General features: G+C 36.9%; 16 non-coding genes across 16 annotated transcripts; all 16 read left to right on the forward strand.

Moving 5' to 3' along the window:
* Window positions 1-753: 753 nt before the first annotated feature.
* Window positions 754-825, forward strand: TRNAQ-CUG (transfer RNA glutamine (anticodon CUG)). The gene has a single exon. It is a non-coding gene; the product is annotated as a tRNA-Gln (tRNA).
* Window positions 826-1737: 912 nt separating this feature from the next.
* Window positions 1738-1809, forward strand: TRNAQ-CUG (transfer RNA glutamine (anticodon CUG)). The gene has a single exon. It is a non-coding gene; the product is annotated as a tRNA-Gln (tRNA).
* A 1960-nt stretch (window positions 1810-3769) lies between these two features.
* On the forward strand, window positions 3770-3841 carry TRNAL-UAG (transfer RNA leucine (anticodon UAG)). Its single transcript has one exon. It is a non-coding gene; the product is annotated as a tRNA-Leu (tRNA).
* A 944-nt stretch (window positions 3842-4785) lies between these two features.
* On the forward strand, window positions 4786-4857 carry TRNAL-UAG (transfer RNA leucine (anticodon UAG)). The gene has a single exon. It is a non-coding gene; the product is annotated as a tRNA-Leu (tRNA).
* A 944-nt stretch (window positions 4858-5801) lies between these two features.
* Window positions 5802-5873, forward strand: TRNAL-UAG (transfer RNA leucine (anticodon UAG)). The gene has a single exon. It is a non-coding gene; the product is annotated as a tRNA-Leu (tRNA).
* A 1960-nt stretch (window positions 5874-7833) lies between these two features.
* Window positions 7834-7905, forward strand: TRNAQ-CUG (transfer RNA glutamine (anticodon CUG)). Its single transcript has one exon. It is a non-coding gene; the product is annotated as a tRNA-Gln (tRNA).
* A 912-nt stretch (window positions 7906-8817) lies between these two features.
* On the forward strand, window positions 8818-8889 carry TRNAQ-CUG (transfer RNA glutamine (anticodon CUG)). Its single transcript has one exon. It is a non-coding gene; the product is annotated as a tRNA-Gln (tRNA).
* Window positions 8890-9801: 912 nt separating this feature from the next.
* TRNAQ-CUG (transfer RNA glutamine (anticodon CUG)) lies at window positions 9802-9873 on the forward strand. The gene has a single exon. It is a non-coding gene; the product is annotated as a tRNA-Gln (tRNA).
* A 1960-nt stretch (window positions 9874-11833) lies between these two features.
* TRNAL-UAG (transfer RNA leucine (anticodon UAG)) lies at window positions 11834-11905 on the forward strand. The gene has a single exon. It is a non-coding gene; the product is annotated as a tRNA-Leu (tRNA).
* Window positions 11906-12849: 944 nt separating this feature from the next.
* On the forward strand, window positions 12850-12921 carry TRNAL-UAG (transfer RNA leucine (anticodon UAG)). Its single transcript has one exon. It is a non-coding gene; the product is annotated as a tRNA-Leu (tRNA).
* A 944-nt stretch (window positions 12922-13865) lies between these two features.
* TRNAL-UAG (transfer RNA leucine (anticodon UAG)) lies at window positions 13866-13937 on the forward strand. The gene has a single exon. It is a non-coding gene; the product is annotated as a tRNA-Leu (tRNA).
* Window positions 13938-15897: 1960 nt separating this feature from the next.
* TRNAL-UAG (transfer RNA leucine (anticodon UAG)) lies at window positions 15898-15969 on the forward strand. Its single transcript has one exon. It is a non-coding gene; the product is annotated as a tRNA-Leu (tRNA).
* Window positions 15970-16913: 944 nt separating this feature from the next.
* TRNAL-UAG (transfer RNA leucine (anticodon UAG)) lies at window positions 16914-16985 on the forward strand. The gene has a single exon. It is a non-coding gene; the product is annotated as a tRNA-Leu (tRNA).
* A 1960-nt stretch (window positions 16986-18945) lies between these two features.
* On the forward strand, window positions 18946-19017 carry TRNAQ-CUG (transfer RNA glutamine (anticodon CUG)). Its single transcript has one exon. It is a non-coding gene; the product is annotated as a tRNA-Gln (tRNA).
* Window positions 19018-19929: 912 nt separating this feature from the next.
* TRNAQ-CUG (transfer RNA glutamine (anticodon CUG)) lies at window positions 19930-20001 on the forward strand. Its single transcript has one exon. It is a non-coding gene; the product is annotated as a tRNA-Gln (tRNA).
* Window positions 20002-21961: 1960 nt separating this feature from the next.
* TRNAL-UAG (transfer RNA leucine (anticodon UAG)) lies at window positions 21962-22033 on the forward strand. The gene has a single exon. It is a non-coding gene; the product is annotated as a tRNA-Leu (tRNA).
* Window positions 22034-22189: the final 156 nt, after the last annotated feature.

Below are 22189 nucleotides of genomic sequence, written 5' to 3' on the forward strand. Positions count from 1 at the left end.
AACGTTTTAGAAACCATTCAGTGATCAAAAACACCTGTAGAATAAACCAAAAATGCTTCCTTTCTTTGCCATGGGGGTGGGCCTACTATTATATTATCATAGTTATGTTATTTGCACCTGATACCAGCAATATTCCCCCATATCATCTAATTTATCAATCTCCTTCATGTTTTACCATATCACCATGTACTTTAGCTTTCTCTAAAAAATCATCATATCACCATTTTGGGCAATCACAATCTGGGATGTGAAATCCATTGCTACAGCACTCAAAAAGGTAACAGAGAGTTTTAATGGTTTGCCATAAAATGTTATTTATACATAGAGTTGAAAACAATACACAGGGCGAGAATAACAATGGGGTGGAAGGAGCAACAGTCCTCCACATAAAAATAGGCTCACCATCAACTGTACGGTTGGCCATAAATCATAAGTATTAAAATTGTAGTTTTAGTTTTCTCATCAAACTATGTTATTTTTCTACTTTTCTGTATTTAGAGAGAAATTGGGGCTGACAGTGTAGGCGTTGTACACACCCACTTGGATCTGGCTACATCCACATAGCACTGGTCACATCTCCTCCCCATTTCAGTTTAGGCCCTGAAACATTTTAGCCCCTGACCCATGTGGTCCTTAATCCTGCATTAGCAATATGCAAATAGATTGGTAGCATTTCAAAGATTTTAAGCACCTCCAGTTTAGTATACAGTTTATTATATGTGGACTGTTACAGCCTGGCATAACATATCAATAGGTTCCATGGTGTAATGGTTAGCACTCTGGACTCTGAATCCAGCGATCCGAGTTCAAATCTCGGTGGGACCTTGTTTAAATATTTATGGTAAAAAAAATTAAACAAATATGACACGTTATAAAATATAAAATATTCGTGGCGATGGAGTAGAAATCCGTGTTCAAATACTGCCGACTACATTTTGGCTTGCTGGAAAAATGTCATTGAAATAAATTTTAAACCAATACTCAAACTTTTTAGAAACCATTCAGTGATCATAAACACCTGTAGAATAAACCAAAAATGCTTCCTTTCTTTGCCATGGGGGTGTGCCTACTATTATATTATCATAGTTATGTTATTTGCACCTGATACCAGCAATATTCCCCAATATCATCTAATTTATCAATCTCCTTCATGATTTACCATATCACCATGTACTTTAGCTTTCTGTAAAAAATCATCATATCACCATTTTGGGCAATCACAATCTGAGATGTGAAATCCATTGCTACAGCACTCAAAAAGGTAACAGAGGGTTTTTCTGGTTTGCCATAAAAAGTTGTTTATACATAGAGTTGAAAACAATACACAGGACGAGAATAACAATGGGGTGGATGGAGCAACAGTCCTCCACATTAAAACAGGCCCATCATCAACTATACGGTTGGCCATAAATCATAAATATCAAAATTGTAGTTTTAGTTTTCTCATCAAACTATGTTATTTTTCTACTTTTCTGTATTTAGAGAGAAATTGGGGCTGACAGTGTAGGCGTTGTACGCACCCATTTGGATCTGGCTGCATCCACATAGCACTGGTCACATCTCCTCACCTTTTCAGTATAGGCCCTGAAACATTTTAGCCCCTGACCCATGTGGCCCTTAATCTGGCCTTAACAATATGCAAATAGATTGGTAGCATTTCAAAGAATTTAAGCAGCTCCAGTTTAGTATACAGTTTATTATATGTGGACTGTTACAGCCTGGCATAATACGTCAATAGGTTCCATGGTGTAATGGTTAGCACTCTGGACTCTGAATCTAGCGATCCGAGTTCAAATCTCAGTGGAACCTTGTTTAAATATTTATTGTAAAAATAGTAAACAAATATGACACATTATAAAATATGTATGTATTCGTGGCCGATTGGTTTTGGCGATGGACTAGAAATCCATTGGGGTCTCCCAGCGCCTGTACAAATACTGCCGACTACATTTTGGCTTGCTGGAAAAACGTCATTGAAATAAATTTTAAACCAATACTCAAACTTTTTAGAAACCATTCAGTGATCATAAACACCTGTAGAATAAACCAAAAATGCTTCCTTTCTTTGCCATGGGGGTGTGCCTACTATTATATTATCATAGTTATGTTATTTGCACCTGATACCAGCAATATTCCCCAATATCATCTAATTTATCAATCTCCTTCATGATTTACCATATCACCATGTACTTTAGCTTTCTGTAAAAAATCATCATATCACCATTTTGGGCAATCACAATCTGGGATGTGAAATCCATTGCTACAGCACTCAAAAAGGTAACAGAGGGTTTTTCTGGTTTGCCATAAAAAGTTGTTTATACATAGAGTTGAAAACAATACACAGGACGAGAATAACAATGGGGTGGATGGAGCAACAGTCCTCCACATTAAAACAGGCCCATCATCAACTATACGGTTGGCCATAAATCATAAATATCAAAATTGTAGTTTTAGTTTTCTCATCAAACTATGTTATTTTTCTACTTTTCTGTATTTAGAGAGAAATTGGGGCTGACAGTGTAGGCGTTGTATGCACCCATTTGGATCTGGCTGCATCCACATAGCACTGGTCACATCTCCTCACCTTTTCAGTATAGGCCCTGAAACATTTTAGCCCCTGACCCATGTGGCCCTTAATCTGGCCTTTACAATATGCAAATAGATTGGTAGCATTTCAAAGAATTTAAGCAGCTCCAGTTTAGTATACAGTTTATTATATGTGGACTGTTACAGCCTGGCATAATACGTCAATAGGTTCCATGGTGTAATGGTTAGCACTCTGAACTCTGAATCTAGCGATCCGAGTTCAAATCTCAGTGGAACCTTGTTTAAATATTTATTGTAAAAATAGTAAACAAATATGACACATTATAAAATATGTATGTATTCGTGGCCGATTGGTTTTGGCGATGGACTAGAAATCCATTGGGGTCTCCCAGCGCCTGTACAAATACTGCCGACTACATTTTGGCTTGCTGGAAAAACGTCATTGAAATAAATTTTAAACCAATACTCAAACGTTTTAGAAACCATTCAGTGATCAAAAACACCTGTAGAATAAACCAAAAATGCTTCCTTTCTTTGCCATGGGGGTGGGCCTACTATTATATTATCATAGTTATGTTATTTGCACCTGATACCAGCAATATTCCCCCATATCATCTAATTTATCAATCTCCTTCATGTTTTACCATATCACCATGTACTTTAGCTTTCTCTAAAAAATCATCATATCACCATTTTGGGCAATCACAATCTGGGATGTGAAATCCATTGCTACAGCACTCAAAAAGGTAACAGAGAGTTTTTCTGGTTTGCCATAAAAAGTTATTTATACATAGAGTTGAAAACAATACACAGGGCGAGAATAACAATGGGGTGGAAGGAGCAACAGTCCTCCACATAAAAATAGGCTCACCATCAACTGTACGGTTGGCCATAAATCATAAGTATTAAAATTGTAGTTTTAGTTTTCTCATCAAACTATGTTATTTTTCTACTTTTCTGTATTTAGAGAGAAATTGGGGCTGACAGTGTAGGCGTTGTACACACCCACTTGGATCTGGCTACATCCACATAGCACTGGTCACATCTCCTCCCCATTTCAGTTTAGGCCCTGAAACATTTTAGCCCCTGACCCATGTGGTCCTTAATCCGGCATTAACAATATGCAAATAGATTGGTAGCATTTCAAAGATTTTAAGCACCTCCAGTTTAGTATACAGTTTATTATATGTGGACTGTTACAGCCTGGCCTAATATGTCAATAGGTTCCATGGTGTAAAGGTTAGCACTTTGGACTTAGAATCCAATGATCCAAATTCAAATCTTGGTGGGACCTTTTTTAAATATTTATTGTAAAAAAAGTAAACAAATATGACACATTATAAAATATGTATGTATTCATGACCGATTGGTTTTGGCGATGGACTAGAAATCCATTGGGGTCTCCCACCGCGTGTTCAAATACTGCCGACTACATTTTGGCTTGCTGGAAAAATGTCATTGAAATAAATTTTAAACCAATACTCAAACATTTTAGAAACCATACAGTGATCATAAACACCTGTAGAATAAACCAAAAATGCTTCCTTTCTTTGCCATGGGGGTGTGCCTACTATTATATTATCATAGTTATGTTATTTGCACCTGATACCAGCAATATTCCCCAATATCATCTAATTTATCAATCTCCTTCATGATTTACCAAATCACCATGTACTTTAGCTTTCTCTAAAAAATCATCATATCACCATTTTGGGCAATAACAATCTGGGATGTGAAATCCATTGCTACAGCACTCAAAAAGGTAACAGAGGGGTTTTCTGGTTTGCAATAAAAAGTCATTTATACATAGAGTTGAAAACAATACACAGGGCGAGAATAACAATGGGTTGGATGGAGCAACAGTCCTCCACATTAAAATAGGCCTATCATCAACTGTACGGTTGGCCATAAATCATAAATATCAAAATTGTAGTTTTAGTTTTCTTATCAAACTATGTTATTTTTCTACTTTTCTGTATTTAGAGAGAAATTGGGGCTGACAGTGTAGGCGTTGTACACACCCACTTGGATCTGGCTACATCCACATAGCACTGGTCACAGCTCCTCCCCTTCTCAGTATAGGCCCTGAAACATTTTAGCCCCAGACCCATGTGGCCCTTAATCCGGCCTTAACAATATGTAAATAGATTGGTAGCATTTCAAAGATTTTAAGCACCTCCAGTTTAGTATACAGTTTATTATATGAGGACTGTTACAGCCTGGCATAATACGTCAATAGGTTCCATGGTGTAATGGTTAGCACTTTGGACTTAGAATCCAATGATCCGAATTCAAATCTTGGTGGGACCTTTTTTAAATATTTATTGTAAAAATAGTAAACAAATATGACACGTTATAAAATATGTATGTATTCGTGGCCGATTGGTTTTGACGAGGGACTAGAAATCCATTGGGGCCTCCCAGCGCGTGTTCAAATACTGTCGACTACATTTTGGCTTGCTGGAAAAATGTCATTGAAATAAATTTTAAACCAATACTCAAACTTTTTAGAAACCATTCAGTGATCATAAACACCTGTAGAATAAACCAAAAATGCTTCCTTTCTTTGCCATGGGGGTGTGCCTACTATTATATTATCATAGTTATGTTATTTGCACCTGATACCAGCAATATTCCCCAATATCATCTAATTTATCAATCTCCTTCATGATTTACCATATCACCATGTACTTTAGCTTTCTGTAAAAAATCATCATATCACCATTTTGGGCAATCACAATCTGGGATGTGAAATCCATTGCTACAGCACTCAAAAAGGTAACAGAGGGTTTTTCTGGTTTGCCATAAAAAGTTGTTTATACATAGAGTTGAAAACAATACACAGGACGAGAATAACAATGGGGTGGATGGAGCAACAGTCCTCCACATTAAAACAGGCCCATCATCAACTATACGGTTGGCCATAAATCATAAATATCAAAATTGTAGTTTTAGTTTTCTTATCAAACTATGTTATTTTTCTACTTTTCTGTATTTAGAGAGAAATTGGGGCTGACAGTGTAGGCGTTGTACACACCCACTTGGATCTGGCTACATCCACATAGCACTGGTCACAGCTCCTCCCCTTCTCAGTATAGGCCCTGAAACATTTTAGCCCCAGACCCATGTGGCCCTTAATCCGGCCTTAACAATATGTAAATAGATTGGTAGCATTTCAAAGATTTTAAGCACCTCCAGTTTAGTATACAGTTTATTATATGAGGACTGTTACAGCCTGGCATAATACGTCAATAGGTTCCATGGTGTAATGGTTAGCACTTTGGACTTAGAATCCAATGATCCGAATTCAAATCTTGGTGGGACCTTTTTTAAATATTTATTGTAAAAATAGTAAACAAATATGACACGTTATAAAATATGTATGTATTCGTGGCCGATTGGTTTTGACGAGGGACTAGAAATCCATTGGGGTCTCCCAGCGCCTGTACAAATACTGCCGACTACATTTTGGCTTGCTGGAAAAACGTCATTGAAATAAATTTTAAACCAATACTCAAACGTTTTAGAAACCATTCAGTGATCAAAAACACCTGTAGAATAAACCAAAAATGCTTCCTTTCTTTGCCATGGGGGTGGGCCTACTATTATATTATCATAGTTATGTTATTTGCACCTGATACCAGCAATATTCCCCCATATCATCTAATTTATCAATCTCCTTCATGTTTTACCATATCACCATGTACTTTAGCTTTCTCTAAAAAATCATCATATCACCATTTTGGGCAATCACAATCTGGGATGTGAAATCCATTGCTACAGCACTCAAAAAGGTAACAGAGAGTTTTAATGGTTTGCCATAAAATGTTATTTATACATAGAGTTGAAAACAATACACAGGGCGAGAATAACAATGGGGTGGAAGGAGCAACAGTCCTCCACATAAAAATAGGCTCACCATCAACTGTACGGTTGGCCATAAATCATAAGTATTAAAATTGTAGTTTTAGTTTTCTCATCAAACTATGTTATTTTTCTACTTTTCTGTATTTAGAGAGAAATTGGGGCTGACAGTGTAGGCGTTGTACACACCCACTTGGATCTGGCTACATCCACATAGCACTGGTCACATCTCCTCCCCATTTCAGTTTAGGCCCTGAAACATTTTAGCCCCTGACCCATGTGGTCCTTAATCCTGCATTAGCAATATGCAAATAGATTGGTAGCATTTCAAAGATTTTAAGCACCTCCAGTTTAGTATACAGTTTATTATATGTGGACTGTTACAGCCTGGCCTAATATGTCAATAGGTTCCATGGTGTAAAGGTTAGCACTTTGGACTTAGAATCCAATGATTCGAATTCAAATCTTGGTGGGACCTTTTTTAAATATTTATTGTAAAAAAAGTAAACAAATATGACACATTATAAAATATGTATGTATTCGTGACCGATTGGTTTTGGCGATGGACTAGAAATCCATTGGGGTCTCCCACCGCGTGTTCAAATACTGCCGAATACATTTTGGCTTGCTGGAAAAATGTCATTGAAATAAATTTTAAACCAATACTCAAACATTTTAGAAACCATACAGTGATCATAAACACCTGTAGAATAAACCAAAAATGCTTCCTTTCTTTGCCATGGGGGTGTGCCTACTATTATATTATCATAGTTATGTTATTTGCACCTGATACCAGCAATATTCCCCCATATCATCTAATTTATCAATCTCCTTCATGATTTACCATATCACCATGTACGTTAGCTTTCTCTAAAAAATCATCATATCACCATTTTGGGCAATCACAATCTGGGATGTGAAATCCATTGCTACAGCACTCAAAAAGGTAACAGAGGGTTTTTCTGGTTTGCCATAAAAAGTTATTTATACATAGAGTTGAAAACAATACACAGGGCGAGAATAACAATGGGGTGGAAGGAGCAACAGTCCTCCACATAAAAATAGGCTCACCATCAACTGTACGGTTGGCCATAAATCATAAGTATTAAAATTGTAGTTTTAGTTTTCTCATCAAACTATGTTATTTTTCTTCTTTTCTGTATTTAGAGAGAAATTGGGGCTGACAGTGTAGGCGTTGAACACACCCACTTGGATCTGGCTACATCCACATAGCACTGGTCACATCTCCTCCCCATTTCAGTTTAGGCCCTGAAACATTTTAGCCCCTGACCCATGTGGCCCTTAGTCCGGCCTTAACAATATGCAAATAGTTTGGTAGCATTTCAAAGATTTTAAGCACCTCCAGTTTAGTATACAGTTTATTATATGTGGACTGTTACAGCCTGGCATAACATATCAATAGGTTCCATGGTGTAATGGTTAGCACTCTGGACTCTGAATCCAGCGATCCGAGTTCAAATCTCGGTGGGACCTTGTTTAAATATTTATGGTAAAAAAAATTAAACAAATATGACACGTTATAAAATATAAAATATTCGTGGCGATGGAGTAGAAATCCGTGTTCAAATACTGCCGACTACATTTTGGCTTGCTGGAAAAATGTCATTGAAATAAATTTTAAACCAATACTCAAACTTTTTAGAAACCATTCAGTGATCATAAACACCTGTAGAATAAACCAAAAATGCTTCCTTTCTTTGCCATGGGGGTGTGCCTACTATTATATTATCATAGTTATGTTATTTGCACCTGATACCAGCAATATTCCCCAATATCATCTAATTTATCAATCTCCTTCATGATTTACCATATCACCATGTACTTTAGCTTTCTGTAAAAAATCATCATATCACCATTTTGGGCAATCACAATCTGAGATGTGAAATCCATTGCTACAGCACTCAAAAAGGTAACAGAGGGTTTTTCTGGTTTGCCATAAAAAGTTGTTTATACATAGAGTTGAAAACAATACACAGGACGAGAATAACAATGGGGTGGATGGAGCAACAGTCCTCCACATTAAAACAGGCCCATCATCAACTATACGGTTGGCCATAAATCATAAATATCAAAATTGTAGTTTTAGTTTTCTCATCAAACTATGTTATTTTTCTACTTTTCTGTATTTAGAGAGAAATTGGGGCTGACAGTGTAGGCGTTGTACGCACCCATTTGGATCTGGCTGCATCCACATAGCACTGGTCACATCTCCTCACCTTTTCAGTATAGGCCCTGAAACATTTTAGCCCCTGACCCATGTGGCCCTTAATCTGGCCTTAACAATATGCAAATAGATTGGTAGCATTTCAAAGATTTTAAGCACCTCCAGTTTAGTATACAGTTTATTATATGTGGACTGTTACAGCCTGGCATAACATATCAATAGGTTCCATGGTGTAATGGTTAGCACTCTGGACTCTGAATCCAGCGATCCGAGTTCAAATCTCGGTGGGACCTTGTTTAAATATTTATGGTAAAAAAAATTAAACAAATATGACACGTTATAAAATATAAAATATTCGTGGCGATGGAGTAGAAATCCGTGTTCAAATACTGCCGACTACATTTTGGCTTGCTGGAAAAATGTCATTGAAATAAATTTTAAACCAATACTCAAACTTTTTAGAAACCATTCAGTGATCATAAACACCTGTAGAATAAACCAAAAATGCTTCCTTTCTTTGCCATGGGGGTGTGCCTACTATTATATTATCATAGTTATGTTATTTGCACCTGATACCAGCAATATTCCCCAATATCATCTAATTTATCAATCTCCTTCATGATTTACCATATCACCATGTACTTTAGCTTTCTGTAAAAAATCATCATATCACCATTTTGGGCAATCACAATCTGAGATGTGAAATCCATTGCTACAGCACTCAAAAAGGTAACAGAGGGTTTTTCTGGTTTGCCATAAAAAGTTGTTTATACATAGAGTTGAAAACAATACACAGGACGAGAATAACAATGGGGTGGATGGAGCAACAGTCCTCCACATTAAAACAGGCCCATCATCAACTATACGGTTGGCCATAAATCATAAATATCAAAATTGTAGTTTTAGTTTTCTCATCAAACTATGTTATTTTTCTACTTTTCTGTATTTAGAGAGAAATTGGGGCTGACAGTGTAGGCGTTGTACGCACCCATTTGGATCTGGCTGCATCCACATAGCACTGGTCACATCTCCTCACCTTTTCAGTATAGGCCCTGAAACATTTTAGCCCCTGACCCATGTGGCCCTTAATCTGGCCTTAACAATATGCAAATAGATTGGTAGCATTTCAAAGAATTTAAGCAGCTCCAGTTTAGTATACAGTTTATTATATGTGGACTGTTACAGCCTGGCATAATACGTCAATAGGTTCCATGGTGTAATGGTTAGCACTCTGGACTCTGAATCTAGCGATCCGAGTTCAAATCTCAGTGGAACCTTGTTTAAATATTTATTGTAAAAATAGTAAACAAATATGACACATTATAAAATATGTATGTATTCGTGGCCGATTGGTTTTGGCGATGGACTAGAAATCCATTGGGGTCTCCCAGCGCCTGTACAAATACTGCCGACTACATTTTGGCTTGCTGGAAAAACGTCATTGAAATAAATTTTAAACCAATACTCAAACTTTTTAGAAACCATTCAGTGATCATAAACACCTGTAGAATAAACCAAAAATGCTTCCTTTCTTTGCCATGGGGGTGTGCCTACTATTATATTATCATAGTTATGTTATTTGCACCTGATACCAGCAATATTCCCCAATATCATCTAATTTATCAATCTCCTTCATGATTTACCATATCACCATGTACTTTAGCTTTCTGTAAAAAATCATCATATCACCATTTTGGGCAATCACAATCTGGGATGTGAAATCCATTGCTACAGCACTCAAAAAGGTAACAGAGGGTTTTTCTGGTTTGCCATAAAAAGTTGTTTATACATAGAGTTGAAAACAAAACACAGGACGAGAATAACAATGGGGTGGATGGAGCAACAGTCCTCCACATTAAAACAGGCCCATCATCAACTATACGGTTGGCCATAAATCATAAATATCAAAATTGTAGTTTTAGTTTTCTCATCAAACTATGTTATTTTTCTACTTTTCTGTATTTAGAGAGAAATTGGGGCTGACAGTGTAGGCGTTGTATGCACCCATTTGGATCTGGCTGCATCCACATAGCACTGGTCACATCTCCTCACCTTTTCAGTATAGGCCCTGAAACATTTTAGCCCCTGACCCATGTGGCCCTTAATCTGGCCTTTACAATATGCAAATAGATTGGTAGCATTTCAAAGAATTTAAGCAGCTCCAGTTTAGTATACAGTTTATTATATGTGGACTGTTACAGCCTGGCATAATACGTCAATAGGTTCCATGGTGTAATGGTTAGCACTCTGAACTCTGAATCTAGCGATCCGAGTTCAAATCTCAGTGGAACCTTGTTTAAATATTTATTGTAAAAATAGTAAACAAATATGACACATTATAAAATATGTATGTATTCGTGGCCGATTGGTTTTGGCGATGGACTAGAAATCCATTGGGGTCTCCCAGCGCCTGTACAAATACTGCCGACTACATTTTGGCTTGCTGGAAAAACGTCATTGAAATAAATTTTAAACCAATACTCAAACGTTTTAGAAACCATTCAGTGATCAAAAACACCTGTAGAATAAACCAAAAATGCTTCCTTTCTTTGCCATGGGGGTGGGCCTACTATTATATTATCATAGTTATGTTATTTGCACCTGATACCAGCAATATTCCCCCATATCATCTAATTTATCAATCTCCTTCATGTTTTACCATATCACCATGTACTTTAGCTTTCTCTAAAAAATCATCATATCACCATTTTGGGCAATCACAATCTGGGATGTGAAATCCATTGCTACAGCACTCAAAAAGGTAACAGAGAGTTTTTCTGGTTTGCCATAAAAAGTTATTTATACATAGAGTTGAAAACAATACACAGGGCGAGAATAACAATGGGGTGGAAGGAGCAACAGTCCTCCACATAAAAATAGGCTCACCATCAACTGTACGGTTGGCCATAAATCATAAGTATTAAAATTGTAGTTTTAGTTTTCTCATCAAACTATGTTATTTTTCTACTTTTCTGTATTTAGAGAGAAATTGGGGCTGACAGTGTAGGCGTTGTACACACCCACTTGGATCTGGCTACATCCACATAGCACTGGTCACATCTCCTCCCCATTTCAGTTTAGGCCCTGAAACATTTTAGCCCCTGACCCATGTGGTCCTTAATCCGGCATTAACAATATGCAAATAGATTGGTAGCATTTCAAAGATTTTAAGCACCTCCAGTTTAGTATACAGTTTATTATATGTGGACTGTTACAGCCTGGCCTAATATGTCAATAGGTTCCATGGTGTAAAGGTTAGCACTTTGGACTTAGAATCCAATGATCCAAATTCAAATCTTGGTGGGACCTTTTTTAAATATTTATTGTAAAAAAAGTAAACAAATATGACACATTATAAAATATGTATGTATTCATGACCGATTGGTTTTGGCGATGGACTAGAAATCCATTGGGGTCTCCCACCGCGTGTTCAAATACTGCCGACTACATTTTGGCTTGCTGGAAAAATGTCATTGAAATAAATTTCAAACCAATACTCAAACATTTTAGAAACCATACAGTGATCATAAACACCTGTAGAATAAACCAAAAATGCTTCCTTTCTTTGCCATGGGGGTGTGCCTACTATTATATTATCATAGTTATGTTATTTGCACCTGATACCAACAATATTCCCCCATATCATCTAATTTATCAATCTCCTTCATGATTTACCATATCACCATGTACGTTAGCTTTCTCTAAAAAATCATCATATCACCATTTTGGGCAATCACAATCTGGGATGTGAAATCCATTGCTACAGCACTCAAAAAGGTAACAGAGGGTTTTTCTGGTTTGCCATAAAAAGTTATTTATACATAGAGTTGAAAACAATACACAGGGCGAGAATAACAATGGGGTGGAAGGAGCAACAGTCCTCCACATAAAAATAGGCTCACCATCAACTGTACGGTTGGCCATAAATCATAAGTATTAAAATTGTAGTTTTAGTTTTCTCATCAAACTATGTTATTTTTCTTCTTTTCTGTATTTAGAGAGAAATTGGGGCTGACAGTGTAGGCGTTGTACACACCCACTTGGATCTGGCTACATCCACATAGCACTGGTCACAGCTCCTCCCCTTCTCAGTATAGGCCCTGAAACATTTTAGCCCCAGACCCATGTGGCCCTTAATCCGGCCTTAACAATATGTAAATAGATTGGTAGCATTTCAAAGATTTTAAGCACCTCCAGTTTAGTATACAGTTTATTATATGAGGACTGTTACAGCCTGGCATAATACGTCAATAGGTTCCATGGTGTAATGGTTAGCACTTTGGACTTAGAATCCAATGATCCGAATTCAAATCTTGGTGGGACCTTTTTTAAATATTTATTGTAAAAATAGTAAACAAATATGACACGTTATAAAATATGTATGTATTCGTGGCCGATTGGTTTTGACGAGGGACTAGAAATCCATTGGGGCCTCCCAGCGCGTGTTCAAATACTGTCGACTACATTTTGGCTTGCTGGAAAAATGTCATTGAAATAAATTTTAAACCAATACTCAAACTTTTTAGAAACCATTCAGTGATCATAAACACCTGTAGAATAAACCAAAAATGCTTCCTTTCTTTGCCATGGGGGTGTGCCTACTATTATATTATCATAGTTATGTTATTTGCACCTGATACCAGCAATATTCCCCAATATCATCTAATTTATCAATCTCCTTCATGATTTACCATATCACCATGTACTTTAGCTTTCTGTAAAAAATCATCATATCACCATTTTGGGCAATCACAATCTGGGATGTGAAATCCATTGCTACAGCACTCAAAAAGGTAACAGAGGGTTTTTCTGGTTTGCCATAAAAAGTTGTTTATACATAGAGTTGAAAACAATACACAGGACGAGAATAACAATGGGGTGGATGGAGCAACAGTCCTCCACATTAAAACAGGCCCATCATCAACTATACGGTTGGCCATAAATCATAAATATCAAAATTGTAGTTTTAGTTTTCTTATCAAACTATGTTATTTTTCTACTTTTCTGTATTTAGAGAGAAATTGGGGCTGACAGTGTAGGCGTTGTACACACCCACTTGGATCTGGCTACATCCACATAGCACTGGTCACAGCTCCTCCCCTTCTCAGTATAGGCCCTGAAACATTTTAGCCCCAGACCCATGTGGCCCTTAATCCGGCCTTAACAATATGTAAATAGATTGGTAGCATTTCAAAGATTTTAAGCACCTCCAGTTTAGTATACAGTTTATTATATGAGGACTGTTACAGCCTGGCATAATACGTCAATAGGTTCCATGGTGTAATGGTTAGCACTTTGGACTTAGAATCCAATGATCCGAATTCAAATCTTGGTGGGACCTTTTTTAAATATTTATTGTAAAAATAGTAAACAAATATGACACGTTATAAAATATGTATGTATTCGTGGCCGATTGGTTTTGACGAGGGACTAGAAATCCATTGGGGTCTCCCAGCGCCTGTACAAATACTGCCGACTACATTTTGGCTTGCTGGAAAAACGTCATTGAAATAAATTTTAAACCAATACTCAAACGTTTTAGAAACCATTCAGTGATCAAAAACACCTGTAGAATAAACCAAAAATGCTTCCTTTCTTTGCCATGGGGGTGGGCCTACTATTATATTATCATAGTTATGTTATTTGCACCTGATACCAGCAATATTCCCCCATATCATCTAATTTATCAATCTCCTTCATGTTTTACCATATCACCATGTACTTTAGCTTTCTCTAAAAAATCATCATATCACCATTTTGGGCAATCACAATCTGGGATGTGAAATCCATTGCTACAGCACTCAAAAAGGTAACAGAGAGTTTTAATGGTTTGCCATAAAATGTTATTTATACATAGAGTTGAAAACAATACACAGGGCGAGAATAACAATGGGGTGGAAGGAGCAACAGTCCTCCACATAAAAATAGGCTCACCATCAACTGTACGGTTGGCCATAAATCATAAGTATTAAAATTGTAGTTTTAGTTTTCTCATCAAACTATGTTATTTTTCTACTTTTCTGTATTTAGAGAGAAATTGGGGCTGACAGTGTAGGCGTTGTACACACCCACTTGGATCTGGCTACATCCACATAGCACTGGTCACATCTCCTCCCCATTTCAGTTTAGGCCCTGAAACATTTTAGCCCCTGACCCATGTGGTCCTTAATCCTGCATTAGCAATATGCAAATAGATTGGTAGCATTTCAAAGATTTTAAGCACCTCCAGTTTAGTATACAGTTTATTATATGTGGACTGTTACAGCCTGGCCTAATATGTCAATAGGTTCCATGGTGTAAAGGTTAGCACTTTGGACTTAGAATCCAATGATTCGAATTCAAATCTTGGTGGGACCTTTTTTAAATATTTATTGTAAAAAAAGTAAACAAATATGACACATTATAAAATATGTATGTATTCGTGACCGATTGGTTTTGGCGATGGACTAGAAATCCATTGGGGTCTCCCACCGCGTGTTCAAATACTGCCGAATACATTTTGGCTTGCTGGAAAAATGTCATTGAAATAAATTTTAAACCAATACTCAAACATTTTAGAAACCATACAGTGATCATAAACACCTGTAGAATAAACCAAAAATGCTTCCTTTCTTTGCCATGGGGGTGTGCCTACTATTATATTATCATAGTTATGTTATTTGCACCTGATACCAGCAATATTCCCCCATATCATCTAATTTATCAATCTCCTTCATGATTTACCATATCACCATGTACGTTAGCTTTCTCTAAAAAATCATCATATCACCATTTTGGGCAATCACAATCTGGGATGTGAAATCCATTGCTACAGCACTCAAAAAGGTAACAGAGGGTTTTTCTGGTTTGCCATAAAAAGTTATTTATACATAGAGTTGAAAACAATACACAGGGCGAGAATAACAATGGGGTGGAAGGAGCAACAGTCCTCCACATAAAAATAGGCTCACCATCAACTGTACGGTTGGCCATAAATCATAAGTATTAAAATTGTAGTTTTAGTTTTCTCATCAAACTATGTTATTTTTCTTCTTTTCTGTATTTAGAGAGAAATTGGGGCTGACAGTGTAGGCGTTGTACACACCCACTTGGATCTGGCTACATCCACATAGCACTGGTCACAGCTCCTCCCCTTCTCAGTATAGGCCCTGAAACATTTTAGCCCCAGACCCATGTGGCCCTTAATCCGGCCTTAACAATATGTAAATAGATTGGTAGCATTTCAAAGATTTTAAGCACCTCCAGTTTAGTATACAGTTTATTATATGAGGACTGTTACAGCCTGGCATAATACGTCAATAGGTTCCATGGTGTAATGGTTAGCACTTTGGACTTAGAATCCAATGATCCGAATTCAAATCTTGGTGGGACCTTTTTTAAATATTTATTGTAAAAATAGTAAACAAATATGACACGTTATAAAATATGTATGTATTCGTGGCCGATTGGTTTTGACGAGGGACTAGAAATCCATTGGGGCCTCCCAGCGCGTGTTCAAATACTGTCGACTACATTTTGGCTTGCTGGAAAAATGTCATTGAAATAAATTTTAAACCAATACTCAAACTTTTTAGAAACCATTCAGTGATCATAAACACCTGTAGAATAAACCAAAAATGCTTCCTTTCTTTGCCATGGGGGTGTGCCTACTATTATATTATCATAGTTATGTTATTTGCACCTGATACCAGCAATATTCCCCAATATCATCTAATTTATCAATCTCCTTCATGATTTACCATATCACCATGTACTTTAGCTTTCTGTAAAAAATCATCATATCACCATTTTGGGCAATCACAATCTGGGATGTGAAATCCATTGCTACAGCACTCAAAAAGGTAACAGAGGGTTTTTCTGGTTTGCCATAAAAAGTTGTTTATACATAGAGTTGAAAACAATACACAGGACGAGAATAACAATGGGGTGGATGGAGCAACAGTCCTCCACATTAAAACAGGCCCATCATCAACTATACGGTTGGCCATAAATCATAAATATCAAAATTGTAGTTTTAGTTTTCTTATCAAACTATGTTATTTTTCTACTTTTCTGTATTTAGAGAGAAATTGGGGCTGACAGTGTAGGCGTTGTACACACCCACTTGGATCTGGCTACATCCACATAGCACTGGTCACAGCTCCTCCCCTTCTCAGTATAGGCCCTGAAACATTTTAGCCCCAGACCCATGTGGCCCTTAATCCGGCCTTAACAATATGTAAATAGATTGGTAGCATTTCAAAGATTTTAAGCACCTCCAGTTTAGTATACAGTTTATTATATGAGGACTGTTACAGCCTGGCATAATACGTCAATAGGTTCCATGGTGTAATGGTTAGCACTTTGGACTTAGAATCCAATGATCCGAATTCAAATCTTGGTGGGACCTTTTTTAAATATTTATTGTAAAAATAGTAAACAAATATGACACGTTATAAAATATGTATGTATTCGTGGCCGATTGGTTTTGACGAGGGACTAGAAATCCATTGGGGTCTCCCAGCGCCTGTACAAATACTGCCGACTACATTTTGGCTTGCTGGAAAAACGTCATTGAAATAAATTTTAAACCAATACTCAAACGTTTTAGAAACCATTCAGTGATCAAAAACACCTGTAGAATAAACCAAAAATGCTTCCTTTCTTTGCCATGGGGGTGGGCCTACTATTATATTATCATAGTTATGTTATTTGCACCTGATACCAGCAATATTCCCCCATATCATCTAATTTATCAATCTCCTTCATGTTTTACCATATCACCATGTACTTTAGCTTTCTCTAAAAAATCATCATATCACCATTTTGGGCAATCACAATCTGGGATGTGAAATCCATTGCTACAGCACTCAAAAAGGTAACAGAGAGTTTTAATGGTTTGCCATAAAATGTTATTTATACATAGAGTTGAAAACAATACACAGGGCGAGAATAACAATGGGGTGGAAGGAGCAACAGTCCTCCACATAAAAATAGGCTCACCATCAACTGTACGGTTGGCCATAAATCATAAGTATTAAAATTGTAGTTTTAGTTTTCTCATCAAACTATGTTATTTTTCTACTTTTCTGTATTTAGAGAGAAATTGGGGCTGACAGTGTAGGCGTTGTACACACCCACTTGGATCTGGCTACATCCACATAGCACTGGTCACATCTCCTCCCCATTTCAGTTTAGGCCCTGAAACATTTTAGCCCCTGACCCATGTGGTCCTTAATCCTGCATTAGCAATATGCAAATAGATTGGTAGCATTTCAAAGATTTTAAGCACCTCCAGTTTAGTATACAGTTTATTATATGTGGACTGTTACAGCCTGGCCTAATATGTCAATAGGTTCCATGGTGTAAAGGTTAGCACTTTGGACTTAGAATCCAATGATTCGAATTCAAATCTTGGTGGGACCTTTTTTAAATATTTATTGTAAAAAAAGTAAACAAATATGACACATTATAAAATATGTATGTATTCGTGACCGATTGGTTTTGGCGATGGACTAGAAATCCATTGGGGTCTCCCACCGCGTGTTCAAATACTGCCGAATACATTTTGGCTTGCTGGAAAAATGTCATTGAAATAAATTTTAAACCAATACTCAAACATTTTAGAAACCATACAGTGATCATAAACACCTGTAGAATAAACCAAAAATGCTTCCTTTCTTTGCCATGGGGGTGTGCCTACTATTATATTATCATAGTTATGTTATTTGCACCTGATACCAGCAATATTCCCCCATATCATCTAATTTATCAATCTCCTTCATGATTTACCATATCACCATGTACGTTAGCTTTCTCTAAAAAATCATCATATCACCATTTTGGGCAATCACAATCTGGGATGTGAAATCCATTGCTACAGCACTCAAAAAGGTAACAGAGGGTTTTTCTGGTTTGCCATAAAAAGTTATTTATACATAGAGTTGAAAACAATACACAGGGCGAGAATAACAATGGGGTGGAAGGAGCAACAGTCCTCCACATAAAAATAGGCTCACCATCAACTGTACGGTTGGCCATAAATCATAAGTATTAAAATTGTAGTTTTAGTTTTCTCATCAAACTATGTTATTTTTCTTCTTTTCTGTATTTAGAGAGAAATTGGGGCTGACAGTGTAGGCGTTGAACACACCCACTTGGATCTGGCTACATCCACATAGCACTGGTCACATCTCCTCCCCATTTCAGTTTAGGCCCTGAAACATTTTAGCCCCTGACCCATGTGGCCCTTAGTCCGGCCTTAACAATATGCAAATAGTTTGGTAGCATTTCAAAGATTTTAAGCACCTCCAGTTTAGTATACAGTTTATTATATGTGGACTGTTACAGCCTGGCATAACATATCAATAGGTTCCATGGTGTAATGGTTAGCACTCTGGACTCTGAATCCAGCGATCCGAGTTCAAATCTCGGTGGGACCTTGTTTAAATATTTATGGTAAAAAAAATTAAACAAATATGACACGTTATAAAATATAAAATATTCGTGGCGATGGAGTAGAAATCCGTGTTCAAATACTGCCGACTACATTTTGGCTTGCTGGAAAAATGTCATTGAAATAAATTTTAAACCAATACTCAAACTTTTTAGAAACCATTCAGTGATCATAAACACCTGTAGAATAAACCAAAAATGCTTCCTTTCTTTGCCATGGGGGTGTGCCTACTATTATATTATCATAGTTATGTTATTTGCACCTGATACCAGCAATATTCCCCAATATCATCTAATTTATCAATCTCCTTCATGATTTACCATATCACCATGTACTTTAGCTTTCTGTAAAAAATCATCATATCACCATTTTGGGCAATCACAATCTGAGATGTGAAATCCATTGCTACAGCACTCAAAAAGGTAACAGAGGGTTTTTCTGGTTTGCCATAAAAAGTTGTTTATACATAGAGTTGAAAACAATACACAGGACGAGAATAACAATGGGGTGGATGGAGCAACAGTCCTCCACATTAAAACAGGCCCATCATCAACTATACGGTTGGCCATAAATCATAAATATCAAAATTGTAGTTTTAGTTTTCTCATCAAACTATGTTATTTTTCTACTTTTCTGTATTTAGAGAGAAATTGGGGCTGACAGTGTAGGCGTTGTACGCACCCATTTTGATCTGGCTGCATCCACATAGCACTGGTCACATCTCCTCACCTTTTCAGTATAGGCCCTGAAACATTTTAGCCCCTGACCCATGTGGCCCTTAATCTGGCCTTAACAATATGCAAATAGATTGGTAGCATTTCAAAGAATTTAAGCAGCTCCAGTTTAGTATACAGTTTATTATATGTGGACTGTTACAGCCTGGCATAATACGTCAATAGGTTCCATGGTGTAATGGTTAGCACTCTGGACTCTGAATCTAGCGATCCGAGTTCAAATCTCAGTGGAACCTTGTTTAAATATTTATTGTAAAAATAGTAAACAAATATGACACATTATAAAATATGTATGTATTCGTGGCCGATTGGTTTTGGCGATGGACTAGAAATCCATTGGGGTCTCCCAGCGCCTGTACAAATACTGCCGACTACATTTTGGCTTGCTGGAAAAACGTCATTGAAATAAATTTTAAACCAATACTCAAACTTTTTAGAAACCATTCAGTGATCATAAACACCTGTAGAATAAACCAAAAATGCTTCCTTTCTTTGCCATGGGGGTGTGCCTACTATTATATTATCATAGTTATGTTATTTGCACCTGATACCAGCAATATTCCCCAATATCATCTAATTTATCAATCTCCTTCATGATTTACCATATCACCATGTACTTTAGCTTTCTGTAAAAAATCATCATATCACCATTTTGGGCAATCACAATCTGGGATGTGAAATCCATTGCTACAGCACTCAAAAAGGTAACAGAGGGTTTTTCTGGTTTGCCATAAAAAGTTGTTTATACATAGAGTTGAAAACAAAACACAGGACGAGAATAACAATGGGGTGGATGGAGCAACAGTCCTCCACATTAAAACAGGCCCATCATCAACTATACGGTTGGCCATAAATCATAAATATCAAAATTGTAGTTTTAGTTTTCTCATCAAACTATGTTATTTTTCTACTTTTCTGTATTTAGAGAGAAATTGGGGCTGACAGTGTAGGCGTTGTATGCACCCATTTGGATCTGGCTGCATCCACATAGCACTGGTCACATCTCCTCACCTTTTCAGTATAGGCCCTGAAACATTTTAGCCCCTGACCCATGTGGCCCTTAATCTGGCCTTTACAATATGCAAATAGATTGGTAGCATTTCAAAGAATTTAAGCAGCTCCAGTTTAGTATACAGTTTATTATATGTGGACTGTTACAGCCTGGCATAATACGTCAATAGGTTCCATGGTGTAATGGTTAGCACTCTGAACTCTGAATCTAGCGATCCGAGTTCAAATCTCAGTGGAACCTTGTTTAAATATTTATTGTAAAAATAGTAAACAAATATGACACATTATAAAATATGTATGTATTCGTGGCCGATTGGTTTTGGCGATGGACTAGAAATCCATTGGGGTCTCCCAGCGCCTGTACAAATACTGCCGACTACATTTTGGCTTGCTGGAAAAACGTCATTGAAATAAATTTTAAACCAATACTCAAACGTTTTAGAAACCATTCAGTGATCAAAAACACCTGTAGAATAAACCAAAAATGCTTCCTTTCTTTGCCATGGGGGTGGGCCTACTATTATATTATCATAGTTATGTTATTTGCACCTGATACCAGCAATATTCCCCCATATCATCTAATTTATCAATCTCCTTCATGTTTTACCATATCACCATGTACTTTAGCTTTCTCTAAAAAATCATCATATCACCATTTTGGGCAATCACAATCTGGGATGTGAAATCCATTGCTACAGCACTCAAAAAGGTAACAGAGAGTTTTTCTGGTTTGCCATAAAAAGTTATTTATACATAGAGTTGAAAACAATACACAGGGCGAGAATAACAATGGGGTGGAAGGAGCAACAGTCCTCCACATAAAAATAGGCTCACCATCAACTGTACGGTTGGCCATAAATCATAAGTATTAAAATTGTAGTTTTAGTTTTCTCATCAAACTATGTTATTTTTCTACTTTTCTGTATTTAGAGAGAAATTGGGGCTGACAGTGTAGGCGTTGTACACACCCACTTGGATCTGGCTACATCCACATAGCACTGGTCACATCTCCTCCCCATTTCAGTTTAGGCCCTGAAACATTTTAGCCCCTGACCCATGTGGTCCTTAATCCGGCATTAACAATATGCAAATAGATTGGTAGCATTTCAAAGATTTTAAGCACCTCCAGTTTAGTATACAGTTTATTATATGTGGACTGTTACAGCCTGGCCTAATATGTCAATAGGTTCCATGGTGTAAAGGTTAGCACTTTGGACTTAGAATCCAATGATCCAAATTCAAATCTTGGTGGGACCTTTTTTAAATATTTATTGTAAAAAAAGTAAACAAATATGACACATTATAAAATATGTATGTATTCATGACCGATTGGTTTTGGCGATGGACTAGAAATCCATTGGGGTCTCCCACCGCGTGTTCAAATACTGCCGACTACATTTTGGCTTGCTGGAA

The sequence above is a fragment of the Taudactylus pleione genome, unplaced genomic scaffold, assembly GCF_031769625.1.
Source record: "Taudactylus pleione unplaced genomic scaffold, aTauple2 ptg000085l, whole genome shotgun sequence".
Taxonomy (NCBI): Eukaryota; Metazoa; Chordata; class Amphibia; order Anura; family Myobatrachidae; genus Taudactylus; species Taudactylus pleione.